The sequence below is a fragment of the Lissotriton vulgaris genome, chromosome 1_1, assembly GCF_964263255.1.
Source record: "Lissotriton vulgaris chromosome 1_1, aLisVul1.2, whole genome shotgun sequence".
In the NCBI taxonomy this organism is placed as follows: Eukaryota; Metazoa; Chordata; class Amphibia; order Caudata; family Salamandridae; genus Lissotriton; species Lissotriton vulgaris.
Genome location: NC_141685.1, coordinates 1,557,238,184 through 1,557,264,128, shown reverse-complemented (window position 1 = coordinate 1,557,264,128; position 25,945 = coordinate 1,557,238,184).

The window sequence follows — 25,945 nt, the reverse complement described above, 5'->3', positions numbered from 1 at the left end:
TGACGCGTTTCGGGCAGTTGCCCTTGTTCACAGTCACGCATTACCCATAATGCCTGGTTTTTTAAAATGCTAGTGCACACCATGTGACTTCAATAGGCATAGATAACATACTACTACGGTATTTATGTGCGTCTCTGAGTACAAGGATTACATGTTCATACTCCTCATTTCTCATTTACATGTAAATGTAAACATAAAAATTTCTGAATAAATTCATTGGTTTGTCGCAAGATTGTATCTGCATAAATGCAGAGATAGGTTCAAAACAGTGTAATATCATTAGTGCAAAGTTGATGTGCAAAATAACGCAAGATGTAAACATTTCACTTGGTGCAAAATAGGCAATTCAGTTATAAAAGCTCCACAGCTGAGATGTCTGATGGATCTCGAAGCATCTAAGCAGGGAAACAACCGTTACATCGCAACTTTTACAACGCACTTCTATTACAACGCAACTTTTACAACGCTGGATCCATTACATCGCATGCCTTTACAACGCATGACATTACATAGCAGATGCTATTACAACGCATGCCATTACAATGTAAGTATAGGTAAGTATATAATTTTTTTAAAATTTTATTTTACATTATTTAATTAATTTAATTATTATTAATAATAAATAAATATATGAATTTATGTTTATTTATATTATACATTAAATATATTAATTTAAGTAATTTTAAAAAATAAGTATGAGTATAGGAGTATATGTTTTGGGGTACTGAGGTATATGTTTTGGGGTGTTTGGGTATTTTTAGGTTTCAGGGCTGGGTTTGGGTTTGGGGTACAGGGGTATTTTTAGGTTTCAGGGCTGGGTTTGGGTTTTGGGGTACAGGGGTATTTTTAGGTTTCAGGGTTGGGTTTGGGTTTTGGGGTACAGGGGTATTTTTAGGTTTCAGGGCTGGGTTTGGGTTTTGGGGTACAGGGGTATTTTTAGGTTTCAGGGTTGGGTTTGGGTTTTGGGGTACAGGGGTATTTTTAGGTTTCAGGGCTGGGTTTGGGTTTTGGGGTACAGGGGTATTTTTAGGTTTCAGGGTTGGGTTTGGGTTTTGGGGTACAGGAGTATTTTTAGGTTTCAGGGCTGGGTTTGGGTTTTGGGGTACAGGGGTATTTTTAGGTTTCAGGGCTGGGTTTGGGTTTTGGGGTACAGGGGTATTTTTAGGTTTCAGGGTTGGGTTTGGGTTTTGGGGTACAGGGGTATTTTTAGGTTTTAGGGTTGGGTTTGGGTTTTGGGGTACAGGGGTATTTTTAGGTTTCAGGGCTGGGTTTGGGTTTTGGGGTACAGGGGTATTTTTAGGTTTCAGAGCAGTGTTTGGGTTTTGGGGTACAGGGGTATTTTTAGGTTTCAGGGTTGTGTTTGGGTTTTGGGGTACAGGGGTATTTTTAGGTTTTAGGGTTGGGCTTGGGTTTTGGGGTACAGGGGTATTTTTAGGTTTCAAGGCTGGGTTTGGGTTTTGGGGTACAGGGGTATTTTTAGGTTTCAGGGCTGGGTTTGGGTTTGGGGTACAGGGGTATTTTTAGATTTCAGGGCTGAGTTTGGGTTTTGCGGTACAGGGGTATTTTTAGGTTTCAGGGTTGTGTTTGGGTTTTGGGGTACAGGGGTATTTTTAGGTTTCAGGGCTGGGTTTGGGTTTTGGGGTACAGGGGTATTTTTAGGTTTCAGGGCTGGGTTTGGGTTTTGGGGTACAGGGGTATTTTTAGGGTTGAGTTTTAAAATAAATCTTTTATTTTAATTTTAAAAATTAATTTTAATAATTTTATTATTTATTAAAAATAGTTCTTTATTATTAATAGTTCTTTTTAAAATAAACTTAAAGTAATATATGTACAAAATAATTATTTAAATATAATTAAATTTATTAAATTAATTAAATTTAAATTAATTACATTTAAAAAAAAAATAATATACTTACCTATACTTACATTGTAATGGCATGCGTTGTAATAGCATCTGCTATGTAATGCCATGCGTTGTAAAGCCATGCGATGTAATGGATCCTGCGTTGTAAAAAATGCGTTGTAACAGAGTGCGTTGTAATATTTCGCGTTGTAACGTCATACATCCATCTAAGCATCAGTAGCACGGCACTGTTCTGTGTCTGACTGCCTCCGGCAAAGAGAAGTCAATCGGCACAACGCTGTTCCCTGGCCCCCCCCCCTTTTTTTTTTAGAGAGAATTGCATCGCGACTTGATGCCACGTGCTGCTACAGAGTTGTCTCCTTCTCCTGCTCTCCCTCATAGTCTCAGTGGCTACACTGTCATAATATTCCAGGATGATGGAGTACCGAATTATCATGCGTTTTCGACAACGCTGCTGCAGAAAAGACATTGCAATGCCAGGGTGAGTGAAAACAGGCAAATTAATGGCCACAGTACACTTACAGAGATTAGGTGGGGCAGGAAAGGAGATTTCACTTTTGTTTTGGTGAACACTGAGGGGAGGGTGGAGTGAGAGCACCCCTTCTGGGATATCAACATTACAGCATAGCCGACAAACTCTCAGGAAAGAAGCATTAGGCTATCCTGCGTTTGGAAGACTCCTTAGTCACTACAGAGTGTGGTCACAGGTGTAGCTTCTGAGGCGAATTCCAGGTGCGAATGATGCAAGTCATAATACGATGAAGCAAATTTCTTTTGATTCTCAGAGTAAAGTTCATACCATTACTTTATCTAGAGCTTCTGTAAAGTCTGTGTGAAGTGTAAAGCAGCATAATAATCTGCGTGAAAAGGAACAAGGTTCTCCCTTATTTATAACTACGGCAAATATGGCAACAGGATTTCAAGCATCCTTTTCTTCACCTGAACATTTAAATTGCCCACTATCTAATCATTAGAAATGTTTGGATGCCATTATTGGGGCTGACAGCTCTGATGCTATGTGTTAAAATTTCCCCTAAACTCTAAAAACATTCTTACTACCCAACACCTTTACCCATATATAAACACAAAAAATAAATTTACCACCTTACACCCCTACCCATCCCTAAACCCCTAAAATACATTTACCACCCTATACCCCTACCTAGTCCTAAGCCCATGCCCAACCCTAAACATAAAACCACAAAAAAATAAAAAAAATAAAAATATATATATATCTATATATATATACATAAGTCAAAGTTTTTAGCTCCCTTCAAACCACTGGGGGAAGATATTGGACATAAAACGGAGCAAGGACAAGGCACCCACTGGGGTATTAACACGCAGGAACTCAAAGTACCAGCATGCTTGGCGTGCACGTGCCCATGCGGGCGGGACTATTTGAAATGCATATAGCGGTTCCTGTAGGATTGCCGGTCATTTACCTTCACCACTGCCCGTGAACAAGAGCACCGTAGTGCTCGAAACGCGTGGGCTGCACATAGAACTCTGCAAGCGAGTGTATGACCCCGCCGAGCTACAGCATCTCATTAAAGGCGTTTGAACTCCTAGCTGTGTGGCGTCCTCACTGTTTTGGCAGACTTTGACTGATTTTAGCGGCCGGCCTGGTCGCGAGGACGCTTTGCTGTTATGCAGATCCTGGGCTCGTACTTACGAACCTGTTTGGAGCTGGGAGTGCCGTGTGATTTGACCATGAATCTCCGGATGGTTATTAGCTCCCTTCAACCCACTGGGGGAAGATATTGGACATAAAATGGAGCAATGACAAGGCACCCACTGGGGTATTAAAACGCAGGAACTCAAAGTACCAGCATGCTTGGCGTGCACGTGCCCATGCGGGCGGGACTATTTGCAATGCATATAGCGGTTCCTGTAGGATTGCCGGTCAGTTACCTCCACCACTGCATGTAAAACAAGAGCACCGTAGTGCTCGAAACACGTCGGGCTGCACATAGAACTCTGCAAGCGAGTGTATGACCCCGCCGAGCTACAGCATCTCATTAAAGGCGTTTGAACTCCTAGCTGTGTGGCGTCCTCACTGTTTTGGCAGACTTTGACTGATTTTAGCGGCCGGCCTGGTCGCGAGGACGCTTTGCTGTTATGCAGATCCTGGGCTCGTACTTACGAACCTGTTTGGAGCTGGGAGTGCCGTGTGATTTGACCATGAATCTCCGGATGGTTATTAGCTCCCTTCAACCCACTGGGGGAAGATATTGGACATAAAATGGAGCAATGACAAGGCACCCACTGGGGTATTAAAACGCAGGAACTCAAAGTACCAGCATGCTTGGCGTGCACGTGCCCATGCGGGCGGGACTATTTGCAATGCATATAGCGGTTCCTGTAGGATTGCCGGTCAGTTACCTCCACCACTGCATGTAAAACAAGAGCACCGTAGTGCTCGAAACACGTCGGGCTGCACATAGAACTCTGAAAGCGAGTGTATGACCCCGCCGAGCTCCAGCATCTCATTAAAGGCGTTTGAACTCCTAGCTGTGTGGCGTCCTCACTGTTTTGGCAGACTTTGACTGATATATATATATATATATATACACATTTATATATTCATATATATACATTCACTGAAAAAAACATAGGTTTCAGGGGTGTTATAGTTAGCTGGACATTTCACTCGTTCAAAACTATTGAAATTCCTCCGTTGTAGTTAGCTCGGCTAACTGCAACTCTCGCGCCCTCATGACATGGTCAGTGACATCATTGATGCCATCTCAAATGACATCACTGATGACATCATCTAGTGAATGTGGCTTGGTTTGTTATTTAAATATGTATTATATATATATAGCAATCTGCATTTAAGAATCAGTGGATCTCTACCTATCTTGAGGGAGGCTTTAGTAGCAGTGTGATTGACTGTTTACTTGACTAATTTATAGTGTCTCACTAAATATATTGGATAGTGACTAAACTGTGTGAATATCTGTATTACTTTGCCAGTTGTTGTGGAAACAGCTGAACCAGTTGGTTACTAGCTACGTGAAAGTCTATATTAGTTATTGATTAGTTAACTGACTATTTGTATGGGAGAGTGAATGTGTGTTTGGTTCGGTGGGGGATCTGTGACTGCCCAAAGATATGTGAATAGTTAATTCAGTACGTATATGACGTTAAGACTACGTGCTATAATAGTTGTTTGGGTGAGTGAATATCTTTATGGGTGTGGTGATGAGAAAATATATTTCTCAATGATACATGTCCAACAAAGTAGAAAAAATAAAAGGCAGTGTATGTGACAGGTGTTGTATATAAAGAAGTACACATAAGGCTCATTGATTGCATGAGGGACTGTATAGATAACTGTATACTTGTAATAGTGATTTCATAACACACTAAGTATGAGTTACTATCTACATGAATAAAAGAAGTGCTATTTGTATAAATGTGTAGCTGAGTAAATGTAAATATAATGCATTGTTTTCAAAAGTGAGTAGGATGACTGCATAACTGAATAGGATGTGTGCTGGTGTGTAATGTCAATATAGGTACATAAGTATATTTGATAGTGTTCTATTGATCATTGACAACATGTATGAATGAATCTATAGGTAATTAATTCGATTTGTGTGTAGATCTAGGAATCACTGAGTGGGTTTTTAGATACTTGTATTGCTGTGTCAATGAATTCAAATATGGTACTCTGTATTTTACAGTGAGTGATGAAAGGTTATACTAGTGTATGATGAGGTGTATCACATTGTCACGTGGATGATGTAATCAGTGACGTCATCAGTGATGTCATTTGAGATGTCATTTGAGATGTCATCAGTGATGTCACTGACCATGTCATGAATGATGTAATATGTGACATCAACACCAGTGGATTGCGGGCCTGAGAGTTACAGTTAGTACAACTAACTATAACGGAGGAATTTTAATGGCTTTGTATGAGTGAAATCTCCAGCTACCTATAACACCCCTGAAACCTATGGTTTTTTCAGTGGATTTCTAAGGTTTTTTTTAAATGATAATTCCTAACTATAACCTGCCTGAAACCTATGGATTTTTCAGTGAATTTCAAAGGTTTTTTAAATGATAATTCCTAACTACAACCTGCCTGAAAACTATGGGTTTTTCAGTGAATGTCAAAGGTTTTTTAAATGATAATTCCTAATTATAATGTTCATTAAGCATATCTGTTTTTTCGATCTTATTTAATTATCATCCCGTTCTCAATGTAGTAAAAACTGCAAATATTACCACTCTTCAATTTATTCCTTCCTCCAAGAAAATCACTACAAACCAGAACCACAACTAACGTTAATAATATACAAACTAGCCGTTCTCGTAGAAAAAAAACACCACTTCCCATACTTTCAACAACAAACCAAATCTACAATGCTACCTAAAAAAACAGGCCATAGTTCCATTCACCACTAACAAATTAATATCAACATTTAAGGAGTGTAAGGACGTCGACTATGTACTGTGTGAATTACATCCAACTCACACCCATATCTAAAGACAAATATGTAATAGAGGTACTAATTATGCACTTCCAAAACCTAACAAAATCACAACACCTAGCGCCACCACCACTACAACCAACCCTCCTGACCCCTCCCCCTCTACAACCTCAGAGGCAGCGCAAAACAGGACAAGGAACCTTCCCAAAATAATATATCCCCTCAACAGCACACCAGCTCAATGTTCAGAGATGTGGCAATCAACTATGTATAAGGGAAGGAACTTGCACATCAACAATAATGTACACTATGCTAACACTACCAGTGAAATGCTATACACAACTCATTATACAAACCAAAAACTTTTCAGTGTGTAGATATGCTATTGATACGTGTAGTGTACTGCACACCGGACGTAACCATATTATCTCAGACTCTGGGAAATATCTCGGTCATGTAGCTGTGTTGTCTCCCCCCCTTTATGCAGAAGCAGAGTGGGCTGGCCCAAAATACGTAACTCCAGCGTAAGAGTATAAATAATTAGCCTACGCCTTAGGCGTGGTTCATTTCTGCAAAGAGAAAAGTCTCTGCCACAGCGAAGGTCCTCACCCTGCCACGTGGCGGCCGCCATGACCACGTGCCTCCTCAATACAGGCCCATTGCGAACTCAGCGCCACAGCACCGCAGACTTATGTCTGTATCGACTACTGCCTTCGATCTACACTGCGGACAGCAGGGTTCACAACTTGAATTCAGCTTTGGATCTACACTACGGACAGCATTGAAGTTAGCCTTGATTTATTTAAGACAGAAACAATTGTACTCTAAGTCCTCAGATTTTGATGCAACAAAAAACATTCCTCAATGTCTGTACTGACTACTGCCTTCTATCTACACTGCAGTCAGCAGAGTTTACAACTTGATACCAGGATCGCATCAGCACTACAGTCAACATTGAATTCAGTCTCGATTTATTTAAGGCAGAGACAATTGTACTGTATGTGTTCAGTTTTTGTAAAGGATGTGACAAAAAGCATTCCTCGATGTTTGTGTCGACTACTGCCTTCGATATGCACTGCGGACAGCAGGGTTCACAACTTGAATTCAGCTTTGGATCTACACTACAGACAGCATGAAATTCAGCCTTGCTTTCTTTAAGGCAGAGACAATTGTATTATATGTCTTCAGATTTTGTTAAGATAAGTGACAGAAAGCATTCTACGATGTCTGTGTCGCCTACTGCCTTCGATCTACACTGCGGACAGCATGGTTCGCAACATGAATTCAGCTTCGGATCTACACTACGGACAGCATGAAATTCAGCCTTGCTTTCTTTAAGGCAGAGACAATTGTACTATATGTCTTCAGATTTTGTTAAGATAAGTGACAGAAAGCATTCTACGATGTCTGTGTCGCCTACTGCCTTCGATCTGCACTGCGGACAGCAGGATTCGCAACATGAATTCAGCTTTGCATCTACACTACAGACAGTAGTAAATTCAGCCTTGATTTATTTAATGCAGAGACAATTGTACTCTATGTGTTCAGATTTTGTTAAAATAAGTGACAAAAATCATTCGTTGATATCTGTGCTGACTATTGCCTTCGATCTACAGTGCGGACAGCAGGGTTCACAACTTGAATTCAGCTTTGGACCTACACTACGGACAGCATGGAATTCAGCCTTGATTTATTTAAGGCAGAGATAATTGTACTCTATATCCTCAGATTTTGTTAAAGGATACGACAAAAAGAATTTCTTGATGTCTGTCCTGACTACTGCCTTTCTATCAACAGTGTGGACAGCAGGGTTCACAACTTGAATTCAGGTTTGGATCAACACTACGGACAGCATGAAATTCAGCCTTGATTTATTTAAGGCAGAGACAATTGTACTCTATGGCCTCAGATTTTGTTGATGGATGCAACAAAAAACATTCCTCTATGTCTGTACTGAGTACTGCCTTCGATCTACATTGTGACGGCTCACTATTCACGTGGAATAGCGATTGCACATGACGCATTCCAGTAAGAAAGAGACATTGCACCAGTGTGACCCACCCAAACCACAAATCATCGCAGGGTGCGCACACGCTGAGTTCTTTAGGTACCACTAACTCACTCCACCACAAGTCATCTCCCCGTGGCCTTATTAAGGCAGAATTCCCTAGGCTAAAAACATTGTTCCCAGTGCGGCCTGCCTGGACCAAGCATCATCGCAGGTTACGTACACGCTCAGTGCCAAAGGTACTACTAACTCAGTGCACCATAATTCATAGCCACCTGGCCGTATTCAGGCAGAATTCAATAGACTCCTCATTCATTATTTGCAGAGTGCAGTACTAAACAAAGTATAACGTCCCTCAAACCTACACAATATCCCTTTGGTAGCCTTCCTTCAAAAACTTCTTTTACATCAGTTCTAGGTTTAGTTGAATAACAAAATTCATGCTGCAAGTGCAAAGGCACACTCAATGGCAGTCCACACTGCGAACAGCACAGGTCACAACTTGAACTATAATGTCCCTGAAACATAACATTTCGACAATGTATTCCATACATGTTTCATCTTTTATTTCAATCGTGATTACAGATAATGCAGTCCAGTAGGCAACAGACAATACTTCCAGTGCAGATCGCTCGAACCACGCATCATCACAGAGTGCGCAAACGCTGAGCACCAGACGTACCACTAACTCAGTGCACCATAAATATTCGCCATGTGGCCATATTAAGGCAAAATTCAGTAGTCAAAAGACATTCTTACCACTGCGGTCTGCCTGAACCATGCATCATCGTGGGCTCCACACAAACTGACCCACCTTAGTGCACCACAACTCATGAACCCTTTACGATAGAATCTTCTGTGTATTATTTCACATATAGTGCTCCTACATTTGTACAGCAGAAGTCATAAACCGTTTACAATTGAATATCTGTGTATGATATCATGATTACTATTCTACTTGTTATCAACAGCAGAGTAATAAAATGGAGTCGAGCAAACGTGCCCGTACCCACTTCAACTATCTATCTGTGTCTGTTTATTTATTATGTTTGTAAACTGCTGATCTTGCGCCCTGCCACATTATATTGTGCTGTAACCAGCGTATGCAACCATCTTACCTCTACCAGTAACAAAAACTCAGATTATATAACTTTCTCTCGCTCACTCTCCAAATACGAACGTACAAACTGGATCATTACAATACTGCAAAGAAAGTGTATAGTAAATTTATAAGTGTGTCCTATTGCTCCATTTTTTGGAGCATATTTATATAGCGCATAGTCGACTCAAAACTGTATCAGCTTTTACATGAACACCGTATTTACAGCACATTTCAGGCATGCGTAGATTACGGAATTTCTGTACAATAACAGGATGTGAACGCGACTCCGAGCCTCGAACACTGATTTCCAGCACCAAGTACGGCAGTGTACCGGAATGACCACATACGTATATATATATTAGCTGCCCTTCATGTGACAAAAACTGCAACCTAAAGCTTTCATAGCCCTGTATTACTACAGCTACAGCACTCCACTGAATGTACAACAAACATTCATATTCGCAGAAATGCGTCATGTCCACCATCTTTTATGTGTGCAACTATGGATGAATATAGGTTCAGTGATACCCCGTACCTTCCATGTTGGCCATGTTGTGGGACTTTACAGACGTAATGACACATTTGCGTTTAAGACCCGGGTAACGGCAGCAACACAACACGGACACCCGAATCAGCTGATTTTTCATATAGCTCATGACGAATCCACGCCCATAGCTCTGGAGTCATTGTTCACATCCTCGCACAGCAAAGGCATACGTCAGCCCAGCCCACTCCGCTTACGCTTCCAGGAAAACACAACAACGTTACATGGCCCAGATTTCCATTGTAGTGATTTCTTAGTTCCAGGTCTAGCTGTCAGAATAGCACGCACACACTCCCTCATGGCTGGTATACACCCACACCACACCCATCCAGCACATGCGTCACAAAACACGTGACCCTACCAATTAAAAAGATGGGGCGCAAGTGTTGTACGCCATTTTAGAGTTGCTCCTATCGCAAGCACTGTGATGGCCTGTCCTGGTGGTTCGGATGCCTCATGTAGGCCCGCACCACCGAGCAGGGGGGCCCACCGCTATGTGCGTGGACTCTTTGGTCACGAAGAGAGAGGTACCGCAAGGACTAGGCGGGTCAGGAACCTGCGATGATGATGGGTGCACGAGTATGCCCTTTGTCATAGCGATATCAAGACTCAGCACCATATGTGAGACTTCTTGGTTACAGAGCAGGACTGCATGATGTAGAACGTACCCTGTTCACGAAAAGGTGAACAGTGAGGTCTGGGTGCGCAGCGGAGGGAGTAGATGGTGTGCAGCAGACTGGATACAAAAAGGCGACGCAGCCATTTAGGCGTACGCAGTCGTATATACCATATCTTTTTGCATTTGTATGTTTTTTCTAATATGTCCGTCTCTCATGATGATTGAAACCACGTGTATCACTGCGCACCACTTGCTTTCACAACCGGATAAAAAACATTACTACTATACTAATGGTACAAAAATCGAAGCCTATTAACCAAGTTGGAACTGTACAAATAGTTGTTTTTTAAATGCTGGAGGGAAGGTGTGTGAAAGGGTGATGTAATTCTACTCCACATTAAGATAGTAACAATTACCAATCATAACATCTTTCTTTTACTACCTTTTATATGTGGAGCTTCAGGGTGCATTATATCCCGGCACGTGGTGAAAGACACACCGGTGGCAGAAAGGTGAGCTGCAAGTATTCTTTACAGTCACTCTCTCACTTTCGCTCTCCTTTGATAAAGAAACGACGCCCAATGTTATCTTCCTTTTTATCTAACAGGTTGTGTTTCACAAATTGGCGTCTCCCCCAACACCTCCAAAGCTCAACATTCTAGGATTCTGCAATGATGCGTGTCCATCGTAACAACATCTGAGAAGGCTGCTTTGACACGTGGTGCACCCTCTTTGAATCACGCCAATGGCACAAGGTGAGCAAAGAAGCTTGTTTCCGAAGCAACGAGTAGTCACCTGTGGGTGGAGAGAGTGGGTGGTTTGCAGCAGCTTGACTTCGCAGAAATGTACAATTACCTCCGGGCAGTGTGAATGGATAGGTTGTAACAGTCTGAGGGTCAGATTTACAAGCCCCTTGCGTCACTTTTAACATTGGAAAAGTGACGCAAAAGTGGCGCAAGGAGCATGTAAATCTTCCCCTGAGTGCACAAGAAAAGGCACTCACCTCCGGATTCCGGGAGTCAATGGGGTGCAACAGTCTGGGTACGCAGGAATCAAAACTCACCGCTATGCAGTGGGAGTGCATGGGGTATAGTACTCTGGGAGAAAAAGAGCGCACAGACACCTCCTTGCAGTGGAAGTTGATGTAATACAGTATCCTGAGTGTGCAAAGACATAAAGCAGAAATATACTTGTGCAGTTGTATGTACTCTGCTATTACTAACTCTATACTATCTTTCAGATCACTAAACTTGAGGTCGCACTATGAACCGGCACATGCTTGGACACACAACAGAGGCAAAAAGGTGAGCTACGAAGATTTTCTCCAGTATTAACACTACCTCTCCTGCTCCATCTATTACTTTCTCTCTCTCACACTTTTAATGTCGTTTTTTCTCTCTTTATCTCTCTCACTCTCTCTCACATTGTTCCTCTTTCTCTTTTAAAGTTATGGACGCTGCTGTCCACTCTGCCGATGAAAAAATCAAGGCTGAATTTAATACAGTCAGCAGTATAGAACCAAAGCAAAAGTTAAGTTGTGAACTCTGTTCGCCACAGTGTTTACACAAGGTAAGCAGAGCGGCCTTGATACACAATGCCTCCAATTAAATGCGTTCAAAATAAACAATATTGTCCTGCATAATGATGTGATCTCTCACCTAATTCTGTCTCATCTCTGAATCATTTTAAAGAACTGTTGGTCCATCCTGTAAATCCGACGCAGTAGGCACTTCCCTACAGACAACTCTTCAACGCGGGCCTATGAGAGGAGGAATGTATCAGGCATACTGCAGACGTGCAAATATCCAAATATTGCCAAGTTTTACTTTAATTTGTGATCTTTGACCTCATTCAGTCACATCGATCTAATTTTAAACACTTATTTTCATTTTTGTTTTGCAGGTTACCTACCCTCCTTCCATTGGAGTCCATCTCACATTTTATTTAGTATATTGTTATGTTAAAGTTATGTTTCTAGTCATTTATTATATTGTTATCTTAAAGTTAAGTTTCAAGTTATTTATTGTTGTTTTAATAAAAGTTCATTTTAAAAAAGTATATACGTCTTCTTTTTCTGACATTTCACTATTATTTAGTGTGATAATCATATGCTTAGAAAACATGAAACAATTAAAAATAGAAATGATGTTTATAACTGGAAGTATAATACTGAGGTTAACTCTTTACCAGCTCTTTACTAGAGTCTGTAGCTGCGATTAACGGTTCCTATGGAAAATTTTAAAAACTCCAGCACAGTAACTGTTTGGATTAGCAACATTGTGTGATGAACTTGTAACATGTGTGCTCACTTAAGTGTTCCATGAACTGTTACTATGGTAACAGGCAGTAAGCAGATTGGGGATAGGGTTGAAAGGTACTGGCTGTACAGAAACCGTTATATTTACCCAGGATCCTCTACATGACCGAGAGTAAAGCAAACTAAGACAGAACACTTTGTAGCAGATTTACAAGCTCCTTGCGCCACTTTCGTGTCACTTTTCTCATGTTAAAAGTGATGCAATAGTGGCGCATGGGACTTGTAAATCTGCCCCTATGTACATTACGAGCAAAAGAAATACACAACTCTTCGAATTCTTTATCGATCACAATTAGACAGTGTTGCTTCACAATTCACAATGCACTTCGCTAAATACTTCGTGCTTATTTAAATGGGAGACGGGATTGTCGACATTACAAAACTTAGGGGCATATTTACAAGGACGGCTTTAAAATTGTCGCCGCTTTAACGGCAGCAAACTACAACTAAAACAGTGATAATGGACTTCAAAATCCTTTGTTATCTTACCGGAAGATTTTTTCAACATTGCTGTTTGCTATGCAAGAGTGGGAGCCGAGGCTCTCACCCTGCCATAGCAAACTTGGTGGCATATTATCAAGGACAGCGTTAACATGTTCTGGTGTAAACCTGAGCTTCTATTGGAATTCTCACAAATTCTCAAAAGCCTATTATTAAGCCATTATGGCCGCTTTAACAACACTTTCCTAACGCTAAAGCGACGATAATTTTAACGCTGTCCTTGTAAATATGCCCCCAATATCGCAAGAAATACAGCGATAATTTATGCTCGCATGTGAAAAAACTGTGGACTTAACATATCAATCCTCCTCGCAAATTAAACATGCTTAAGTCTACTTCAGAACAGATGTAAGGATCCGACATAAACCGCAATTAACGAGAGTTTTCCTATCGGTCCTCAAATCCAGGGCCGTCTTGTAAATACAACGCTATTGTCATACCTCCCTCTTCCTTTTTATATTCTAATAGAAACACTTACCTTGCCACTGAGAATACCTACATTGCAACTCTTTGGAGATACGAGGCGAGCCCTTAGCAAATCGGCTGCTAACATGCATTAATGCATCTTAGCGTCACCTAGTAAATAGGGCGATATAATTTTCACCGCATTTTTGGCTTTTTTTTACAATTGCGGCGAAATGACACTTGTTAATATCCCCTCAAGTTTGCTATGATAGAGCGGGAACCTCGACTCCCGCCCTGCCATACCAAACAGCAGTGTCCCGGGGGTAGACACCCCGAGACACTGCAGGAACCGCTCCTGGGGGGTGGTGTTCCCCAAGGTATATGACTGCTCAAGAAAGGAGACCGCACCACCCCCTCTCAAAATATAAAAAGACCCGGGTGGTAATCCTCGGGGTTTAGACGGACCTTTGAGCTCCCTCACTCATTTATTTTGTAGCACCGAGGAATGGCTGCCCCCAGGCTATAGGGCCCCTGTGGACCAGCATCAAATATTATATTTTAGACCCCAGGATTTGGCTCTCCCAGGTAGCTAATTTTTAAACAAGCACAGGAGCCCCCGCTTCATTTTTATTTTTATTACAGCGGATCCATGCACCAAACGTACATTTCTCCGTCCCCCCCATTTTTTTTTTTACCCCCTAAGAAGGTCTAGATGATCAAAATATTTCTTACATGCCCCCTTTATACGTGTTGAACACTTGTCCCACTATTTTCTAGATCCTCGCTTCTACCAAGGCACAAAATGGCTGCCAACACTTCCTGGTTTTGAATGTTGACAACCACTTGACAGTCAATTAGCGCATGATCGGGACGGTGCGCTTAGAGTGCACGCAAGATGCGCGGATCAACCGAGGCCATAGATATATGAACTTTTAATTGTAATTTTCTCAGGAACTACTGAACTGATTTGCACCATTTAAGCAAAAGGAACGAGTCTGAACCAAAGACTACCACTTTGCCAAATTCTATTCAGCCGTTTGGGCTGTAGCCGCGATGAATGGTTCCTACGGAAAATTGCATGGGGAAAACACGTTTTGGGATCACCCTTTTTTATCCGCTCCCACTTCAAATGCAATATTTTAGACCCGGGGATTTCTCCTTCCCACGTCGCAAATTTTTGAACAAGCTCAGGAGCACGCGCTTCGTTTTAATTTTTTTTACGGTAGATCCATGCACCCAGCGCACATTTCTCAGTTTTTAAAAAAAAAATATATTTTTTTGGACCCTAGGGGTCCTTATGGGACCCACAAAGCAGGTCTAGATGATAAAAATATTTGTTACATGCCCCCTTTATACGTTTTGAACACATGTTCCACTAACTTCTAGATCCTCGCTACTACCGAGGCATAAAATGGCTGCCAACACTTCCTGATTTCGAATGTTGACAACCACTTGACAGCCAATCAGCATTCTGCGCGTGATAGGGACGGTGCGCTTATAATCCGCACAAGATGCGCGGATCCACCGAGGCCATAGATGTATATGTACTTTTAATTGTAATTTTCTCAGGAACTACTGAACAGATTTACACCATATAAGCAAAAGGCACCAATCTGAACCAAGGACTACAACTTTGCCAAATTTGGTGTAATTCCGTTCGGGCTGTAGCCGCGATGAACGGTACCTATGGAAAATTGCATGGGGAAAACACGTTTTGGGACCCCCTTTTTTCTCAGCTCCCGCTTCACGGATCACCCCAAGACTTTCAGGATAGGAGCGGACCGGAGCTCCCCACCAGTTTTGAAAATTTCGTGAAGATTCGTCAACCAGCACCAAAGTTATTTCAAATAGAATGTTCCGGATTTCCTAAGGAAAATAGGTCCTAACTATAACTACCTACTGGCGACCGCCAGTAGGTAATATAAATATATATATATATATATATATATATATATATATATATATATATATATATATATATATATATATATATATATATATATATAAATACACACACATAAAGGCTCTGACACGGCAGCACTCACGGGACACTGTTGGTTTGATTGAGCATATTGAGCAAATGCTTTTCGGTGTGCTGCCTTCTTCAGTGTTCTGCTACTGTGCACCAAAAAATAGTGTGTGTTTCAATAAAGTTCTTTTAAATGGAGATTAGAGCCATAGGCAGCAAAAAGACTTAAACCTGTGGGGATTTGCCGAAATGAGAGAAGCAGCAGTGACGAGGGACAGAGAGCCTGTTCAGCTGCACCCCCCCTTGGAGATACATAGCAGTGATTATTCAAATAGCAGTATTGATTCGGCCAGCACACAAATGAAAGTATATATATATATATATATATATATATATATATATATATATATATATATGAAAGAAGCAGTCCAGGTTCCGAGTAGATATCGGAGCCAGAGGTCGGGACCTCAAGAACACCTCGTATCCAGCGATTCAAAATAGCCTCAAATAAGCAATACACTCCACAATGGAACAGGGAAGACGTTTTAATGAAGGAAATATATATATATATATATATATATATATATATATATATATATATATATATATATATATATATATATATATATATTTATATTCACTGAAAAAACCATAGGTTTCACACACGTTATAGTTAGGAATTAGCATTCAAAAAACCTTGCAAATTCAGTGAAAAAAAACCATAGGTTTCACACATGTTATAGTTAGCTGGACATTTCACTCATACAAAACCTTTGAAATTTCCCCGTTACAGTTAGTTCAGCTAACTATAACTCGCGCGACCGCAATGCACTGCTGATGACGTCACATATTACATAACTCATGACATGGTCAGTGACATCACTGATGACATCTCAAATGACATCACTGATGACATCCAGTCAATGTGTGTTTTTCTGAAAATTATATATGTTTTATATATGTATATCTCAAGATTGTTGGAGGAAGAAATGGATATATAAATGTCTAAACGACTGATTTTTTTGGTGAAAAATTGATTGTATAACTGACTGATTAAGTGTATCTTAGTGAATACATGGGTTTGTGAGTAATGTTTAAATATATACATTTCTGTGTCAGTCTGTCACTTTGTGTATAAGCAGTTGCATGTGTTGGTGAGTAGCTACATGAGTGATACATGAGTGTCTATATAGGTTATTGTTTGATTGAGTATCAGTAGTAGTGTCTGAGTGTATACTTCGTTGGGAGGTCTTATGTAGTGCATAGATGCATGAATGAGTGACTTACTGCGTGTATGTGTTGAAGGCAGCATGTGTGCAGGGCTGTACGGGTGGATGAGTGTGTGTGGTGAGGAGCTACATGAGTGTCTATATTAGTTATTATTTGTTTTTTGACTGTATGGTGGATGAGTGTGTGTATGGGTGTGTTAGTGAATGAATGACTGTCTCAATAGTGTATTTATGAGTAAGTGCATATGTTGTAAACTAGTACATATGAGTTATGTGTGAGTAACTCTATGGATGAGTGTCGCTGTGCAACAGAATGACCAGGATGTATCAATGTATGAGTACATATGATGAGTGAGTACATGTATGAGTGACTGTATAGGACTGTTGATGAATGAGTGGATGTGTGTATAGATTTTGGAATTACTAAATAGGTGTGTTATAATTGGCATTGGTATCTTCATTATTTTGAAAGTTTTAGTTTCTATTTTTGAATGCGTGTATCAAATTTTCTATGAGGGTGAGAGGTGGTCTGCCACTCTTTCAGAAGGATGATGTCATCAGTGATGTCATCAGTGATGTCATTTGAGATGTCATCATTGATGTCATGAGTGATGTCACAGACCATGTCATGAGTGATGTAATATGTGACGTCATCAGCAGTGCATTGCGGTCGCGTGAGTTATAGTTAGCTGAACTAACTATAACGGGGGAATTTCAAAGATTTTGTATGAGTGAAATGTCCAGCTAACTATAACATGTGTGAAACCTATGGTTTTTTCAGTGAATTTGCAAGGTTTTTTAAATGCTAATTTCTAACTATAACATGTGTGAAACCTATGGTTTTTTCAGTGAATTTGCAAGGTATTTTAAATGCTAATTCGTAACTATAACGTGTGTGAAACCTATGTTTTTTCAGTGAATTTGCAAGGTTTTTTAAATGCTAAATCCTAACTATAACGTGTGTGAAACCTATGTTTTTTTAGTGAATTTGTACGTTTTTTTTAAATGCTAATACCTCACTATAACATATTTAAAACCTATGGTTTTTTTAAGTGAATTTCAAAGGTTTTGTTAAAGATAATTTTTAAATGTACTAATTATTAAATTTCTTTTTTTATACTAATTTTTCTTATTTATAATAAATATTTACATATTATTTTTCCCTTATTTATATTTCACATTTTATAGTAAAATAATTATAAAACTAAGTACAAAAACAATGTTTTCAATTTTTTTTTATTTGCAAACTTTTCTTTTTTTTTTTGTTATGATCACAAGGTTCGTGCACCGTAAGCACACCGTGAAAGCTCTGTGCGCTCACCCCCAAAAGTTTTTTTAATTTCAAAAACGTAATTTCTACGTATTTAAAGTAATTTTTAAAGGTAGACAATATCTGGTATAAAGAAGAAAATGGGTTTTTTAAACTTTTAAGAACAATATATTACTTTTTAAAGCAATTACGAATCTCGCAAGGGTACGTCACACTGTGAGAGTGCCGTGCACGCACCGTAAAACCTACGTGCGCTCACCCCGAAAGTTTTTTTAATTTCATAAACGTAATATCTACGTATTTAAAGTAATTTTTAAAGGTAGACAATATCTGCTATAATGAAGAAAATGTTTTTTAAAAATTTTTAAGAACAGTATAGTACTTTTTAAAGCAATTACGAATCTCGCGAGGGTGTGTCCTACGTAAGCGCTCCGTAAGTGCATCGTAAGAGTACGTAAGCGCTCCGTAAACGCTCCGTAAGCACACTGTAAGATTACGTCCAACCATGTGACCTTAAAATCAGAGATTCTATTGGTTTATAATACTTCCTACTCCAAATATTGAAAGACCCCTCCCATGTTAATCATTCTTCTTTGACTTTCACAGAAGAACCATCTTTTTTCTTCAGCTTCTAGGCTTTAGAGAAACAACTCCAAATGGCTGAACTTCCACAGGAATCTGATCATTCTTCATATTCATCTGAAGAATTTGTAGAAGAACAGCCACGGCCTACCAAAAAAAAGGAATCCATTGTATGGAAATGTTTTACCTTCCCTGAAGGTTTAAAAAAAGTGAACGCTCCACTTGTCACATGTAAGATATATGACGCAGTATTATCTAGGGGTTATGCCAACAAGAAATATTCCTTTGGCACTTTCAGCATGGAACGCCATGTGAAGAACATCCACCCCAACAATTGGGCGAGAGCTGTAGTGCGAAGGTCGGAGTAGGAGCAGGGCTCTGCTCCATACACTTCATCAGCACCACCACCACCACCACCACTTCCATCTACCATGATTCCAAACATCCAGCCTGAATTTAGGAATCTAATGATTCGTTGCATTCATTGCAACAAATTATTTGCTTATGGGCAACAGTCCATAGAAGTTAATCTTGAGAAGAATAGGAGGCACAACTGCTCCCATTAATTTTTTCTTTTTTTGTAGCTGTTTGTTCCTGTTGAACAATTGTTTTGTTTAAAAAGTTCATTTTTTCACAGTTTTTGCAGCAAATCAAAACCCCCCCCAAAACAGTTCTTTTTCGAACTACCTCTACTGGTCACAAAAAGAACTATATTTCTATGTTTGTATGTAAAAGTTTGTCATAGTGAATGCCTAATTCATAAATGAATGAATGAATATCAAAGTGCTAAGCTATAAGGATGTGGTAGGGCATAAATCTATAGGGTGTTTACCTATAGTATACTGTAGTACTTCCAAAGCACTGAAATGTAACATATATATATAAATATGTTACAACCCTATGCTTCAATTTGCACTATTAGTGAAAGTGCGTGAATGAATTTATATGTATTAAGGGCAGTTTTATAATCCCTTTGTGTGTCTTTTACACAACCGTTGCCTCACATTTGTGATGCAGCGGTGGTACAAAAGATGCACCATAAAGTATGGTTTTTAAAATCTGATGTACTTGCAAGGTGCATCATATTGTAAAACTATGCACCAAAAGGAGGCTTTCCTGTATACATGGGTAATGTTCTGGTGCAGGAACGCCTCCTAAAAGTGAATAAGTGAAATTTATAATATTTCATTCAGTCACTTTTGCACTTATACTACGTAAAAATCCTGCACCTGTTTGCAACAGAAAGCAAAGGGGAGTAGCGAAAGTGAGCACAAAATGGAAGGGATGTGAGAAACAGACAGGAGGAAGTGGAGTGGGGGAAGGGGAGTGACGGTGAGTGAAGGGTTAGTGACAGTTAAGAAATTGATAAGCGGGTGAGGGAAGGGGAATAAGGGAGAAGAAAAAAAATTAAAAGATAGGGAAAGTGAATGAGGGAGAGAGGAGGAGTGGTAGAAAGAGAAAGGAAAGAAGATTAAGTGTAAGGGAGAGAGAGAGAGAGAGAGGGAGAGCAAGGGACTGAGAAAGAGTGAGGCAGTGATTCTGTCACAATAAGAGAGTGATAAGAAACTATTTTTTGTTTCTCGTACTTACCTTATAAATAATGAAAAGTTAGACAGTGATGAGAAAGTATTTTTTTATTTGTTATACTTACCTTCTAAGAAATAAAATAAGTTAATTAAATATTTTTAATAAATATAATATCTGTGAAAGAGAAAAAAAAAGAATTATAATATATACAATATATATTTCACAATACAAGAGAGAAGGAACGAGATTAAGAGTCAGGAAAGGAAACTAAGGGATATAGTAGGAGTGAAAGAATCAGAAAGGGAAAGAGAAGAAGAAGGAGGGATAAACAGAGAGAGAGAGAGAGAAAGAGAGAGAAAGAGAGGGAGAGTGCCAAAGTTTGCCGCCATCTATGTGCGCCGGTAGGCACTTACATTTACATCAGGGCTCCTGCAGAGGAAGAGAGTAAGAGAAAAATGGAGTGAAAGGAGTGAGAGAATAAAGGAATGAGAGTTATCAAAAAATAATGAGGTACGGGGAATAAGAGAAGACAATCGACGGATGGAGTGAGCGAAAGAGTATGAGAGAGAGTGAGGGAATGGGAGCAGCAGAAATAGAATCAGAGTGATGCAGAGAGAAGAGAACATGAAGTGGAGGAACAGGACTCAGATTGAATGAAGGGGAGTGACAGTGAGGGAAGGAATATAAAGGTGAGGGAAGGGGAGTGATTGAAAAAGAAGCATATTGAGATAGGAAAAACAAATAAGTGAGAGACAGAAGGATTTATGGAAAGAGAGAGAAAAGAAAAGGAAGACTGGTGGAGAGAGAAGGAGACAGTAAAAGAGAAAAACAGAGGAAGAGTGACGGTCTGTAAGGGAACTAAATCAGTTATAGTGACTGACACAGAGGAAAAGACTTACAGATGGATGGAAGAAAGGGGAGTGAACGAAAGGGAGTGATGAAGTGAAACAAGTGAAGTGAGTGAAGGTCACTCAAGGATAAAGTGAAGGAAATAGAGTAAGGGGACAGTGAAAACAGACTGATCGATACAGCAAGACAAGGGTAGTGATAGAGGAAGATAAAAAAACCAAGTCAGGGACAGACAGGGGAATGAGAGAGTTGGACAAGATGAGTGAGGGTGAAGGAAGAGTACTGATGGTGAAAGAAGGAGTGTAAAGGTAAATGAAGGGGAGTAAGTACAATGAGGGAAGAAGAGTAAGATGAAGAAAGGTAAAGGAGTAAGAGAGAAACTGAAGAAAGGATAGACAGAAAGAAAAGTAAGAAAATGATGAAAAAGTATTTTTAGATTGTCGTACTTACCTTATAAATGTAATATCCGTGGAAGAGAATAAACAATTGAGTTATAATATATATTTCACAATACAAAACAACTTGTACAATATGTTATATGTTTTATTTTCCTGTTCTCAGAGTATATTGAATTTCACTAAAAACAGTGATTTCAATACTACTCATCATCTGACAGCGGGCAAAAAAAAACACAATCAAAAAGATTGTGCTTAAAAAAACCCATACAACATTTCAATAAATAATGTAAAAATTAAAAAAAAAACATATCTTAAATATTTTCTTCCAAACAGCAATTTCTTACATAAATAACAACAATCACAAACTAATAAAACATTCTTACTTCTTTTTTATACTCTCAAAGTAAAGTTATGTATAAACATATATTAACAACATTTACCCGAAATACTCATTTTTGATTGACATACTATTCCATATGGCCAAATAGTAAATAGAAAGTCATTTGTTTGGAAATTACTTAATAGTACTCTTAAACTTCCATTTCTCAACCTTCTGAATCAAAAGCTCCAACATCTTTTCTATCATCTAACAATAGTTATATCTCCACCCGATGCTATTTATCATGTACATAGAACCTTAAACAACCAGTAAGCTATCAGAATCTCAACATCATGTGGTATGCTGATGACACTCTGCTCATCCTTTATCTTTATCTTAATCATGGTCAGCATTTCCTGTAATTATGATATCACTCACTATGTGATACACTTACACTACCTCTATGACAAATACAACTTTTTTTTAATCTTGATCACCCTCCCTCACAAAGTAATTCTTATGTAAATGTATTTGAGCTTATATAGCGCACAGCTACCCGCAGTGGGTTTCCCGGCGCTTGCTTAGGGAACCCGTCCTGGTATTCCCCTGTGAGATAACCCCGGCAGGGTATCCACAAGGTGAAAGCCAGGCATCCCGCCGCGAGGGGCCGTTGTGGAGATTAAGCAAGCTATTGCCCAGAGTCGCAGAGTGTGAACCCGTGAGTCGAGAAGGCACCGGAGCGAGAATTATCGAGTCCGTGGAATTTTTAGCTCAAGACCCGCCGAGGCGGTGAATTGAACCCTGGTCCAGGGCCGATCTCAGCTTCCGGGTCTGCCGCCTCTAACCCCTGAGCCACACTTCTCCAGACTAACTTTTATTAAAAGCACTAATCTTCCTAGGCCAATTATTTTCCCTAAAATTTGAGTTGTAAAAACACTAGGTAAGAATTTTGTAAGTCAAAAGGCAAACGTTGTGTAAAAGTCAATTGAGTATCATTACAATTAGTCCAGCCTTTTTGACATTTTAAATAAGCTGTTTAATGTCTTGATGTTGTAGAAGGACCATCATGGAAAATAATTGCTCCAGTTACAAAAGTTCTTCCTGAAATTGATAATTGAGAAGCCACAACATTTTTAATTAAAGTTGTCAATTTTGTTCCATCAGGTCTGCATCGTTGTAGCATCAAAATGACATACTGTCCATATCTTCGTAAAAATAATGTTGATAGCATTTCAGAGTTACATTGGGTACATACCATGTTTTGATTTGCTCCTCTAACTAGATTATTAAAAGACACTGATTTGCAGTCTGGTAACGTCAAATATATAAATCTTTCAGTGTCTATTTCAGTACTGTTCCCATTTATATGAAAGGTCAAAAAGATTTTCAATATCTATACCTTCTTCTTGCAATACAACAAGCAACCCCCTAGGTCGTGGGTAACTAGGATCAGCAAGCATCCCCAGAATTATGTGGTATCTCTGTATCCTATTACCAAGAAGTCCTACTGTACGAACTTTTCCTCCTCCCAAATTGTCTTTCGTTGATCGCCTTTACTTGTTACAGGTCTTGTTGTTCACCTTTTCATTCCTTTTACTGTAAAGCGCTCTGCTACCTTCGGGTCTTGTTAGCGCTATAGAAAACTTCTAAATAAATAAAGAAATAAACAAGCATATATATTAGAAATTCCTGACAATCTTGCTGAATATTCAGGGAAAATTGATTTACACCAGAACAAATGTCTAAAACATTTCGAATATCAGAAACACTTTCTATTTTTGTTTTATCACTGCTACATTTCTCAAAGACAGAATTCAACAAACAACAAAATCTTTGATCCCGATTTTCAAGAATCTGTTGTTGTAAAGTTTGGAGAAAAAAAAACAGCATTAACCAATACATTAGCATAGCAGTTGACACCAGAACTGATTTCAAACTGAAATCCAACAATATCTTCAACAGAATCCTTTTCCTTAGTGCTTACAATTACTGGTTCATCTAGTTTTTTTCTTTTCGCTACAACCTCACTACAAGTTTTCTCATATCTTCTTTTTAGACCTACCACACGCTTTTCAAATAAAGGATATTCAGGTAAATTTGGAGCATATTATCTTCTTAACCTATTATATTCTTTTACACAATTTAGATCTGCACTAATCTTTCTCTCATCAAAATCAATCAAGTATAATCCATATAAAGTTCTGACTCGAGATAAAGCAACATATGCCATACCCTCCTTGAACACAGAACTTCCAATATTCACCAAATTACTATCTACACTTAAACCTTGAGATTTATGAATAGTCACTGCATTTGCCAAACAAACAGGAAACTGTTTTCGGCGGACATATAAATCTTTGACAAGCAAAAACCGAGCAGAACAACGGCTCAATTGTTGTACTGCTTCAATTTAATCAAATTTGATTTTCAAAAATTCAATTTCATCACTATTTCGCTAATTCACAAAATCAACAACATGACCCATCGCTCCATTTACTAAACCTCTTTCCACATGTAAATTCCGTTGAAAAATTATAGGACAATTTAAACATGCATATAGACTCTTTTCAAAACGAGCAGTTTTAGATATTGTCTTCTCTAAAGGATCCAATTTTGACTTCAACTTTTCTGACAAAATAATAGTAGCTCCTTCATGCTCTATTCTATCAATAGCTTCCAGGTTTATAATTTCTTCATTTTCTAACTATAACATTTTGTTGTTGAAAATTGAACATTCTTGCAGAGTTGGCATCAAGCATATCACTGATTTATTTTCAGCAATTTTTTAATAAATATTCTCTGGGAGAATATTTTTGTTTGGAAACAAATTTGAAAGTAATCGTGCCTGTAAAGCTTCTTCGCCATGTTCACTTAATTTTCCAATTCTTACATCTTGAAGAATTCTTTTATAATCCTCATCCTTTGCCTGTCGCATATTTTGAAGGAGTTCTGTTTATTTGAAATATAACCATATATAAACATTTCCAATGCTTCCTAGGCACTTCCTGGTATCTTCTTCTGTAAGCATTTTAAACACTGGTTGTCCTTTCACAGGAATTAGCTGTAGTAGATTTCCAAAAACAATGATGTGTTTGCCTCCAAATAACACATCATACTCTGTTTTAAGAATGTGTTGCATTCTTAAATGCACAAAAGCAAGCATTACATTTGATACCATGCTTACCTCATCAATAATGAGAAGTTTCATTTTTTTGAGGACTCTAGAAACTTCATAACAAGCTTCACCAGATAGCTTGTGGTATTCTAAGTTATGGTCATGCTCTACTGGCAGCATCAATAAAAAATGTAAAGTAATCCCTTTAATGTTATGTGCTGCCAACCCAGTTGGAGCGGTAAGAATACAAGAGAGCGATGACTCACTTCTTTTCTGTAGATAAGTTGCAATTCCTTTAATTAGGAAACTTTTTCCAGTTCCGGCTTCCCCACTCACGTACAGTTGGACAGGTTTAAATGACGTACATCAGCATTTTTTTTTTCTCATGACATAAACCATGCTCAATCTGCTCTGTCACTTCGTCATATATTTGTTTTTGTTCAACATTTAGTTGTTTCTCCAATTCTTCTAAGTTGATTACATCCTCCTGAGCTTGTTCCATTGCTCTTTCTACCTCATTCATGGCAGTGGCTGCTTCATTTTGGATAATTGGTCCTCCTAGTGGATCCTGACTCAACGAAGCAGAACTCTAACTATCTTGAGAGCAGTCTTTAGCATTCTCTGCTGCAATTGTAACTTCTTGCTGTATTTTATAGTTCAACATTTTCATGTAATTAGTAAAAATAGGACATTCTATATTATTTTTGGTTGCATTGAATGAATCTTCATAACTGAGAAAATTTCCAAGTAGTTCCTCTTCTGTACGCCATGGCTTAAAGAGTTGCAAAAGAACTAAATAATAAAATTCCCTTTTGTCAGGAGTTTCGCAACTCAGTTTTCAATGATTATTCAAATGTCCTTTTCTTTGTTTCACCAGACATC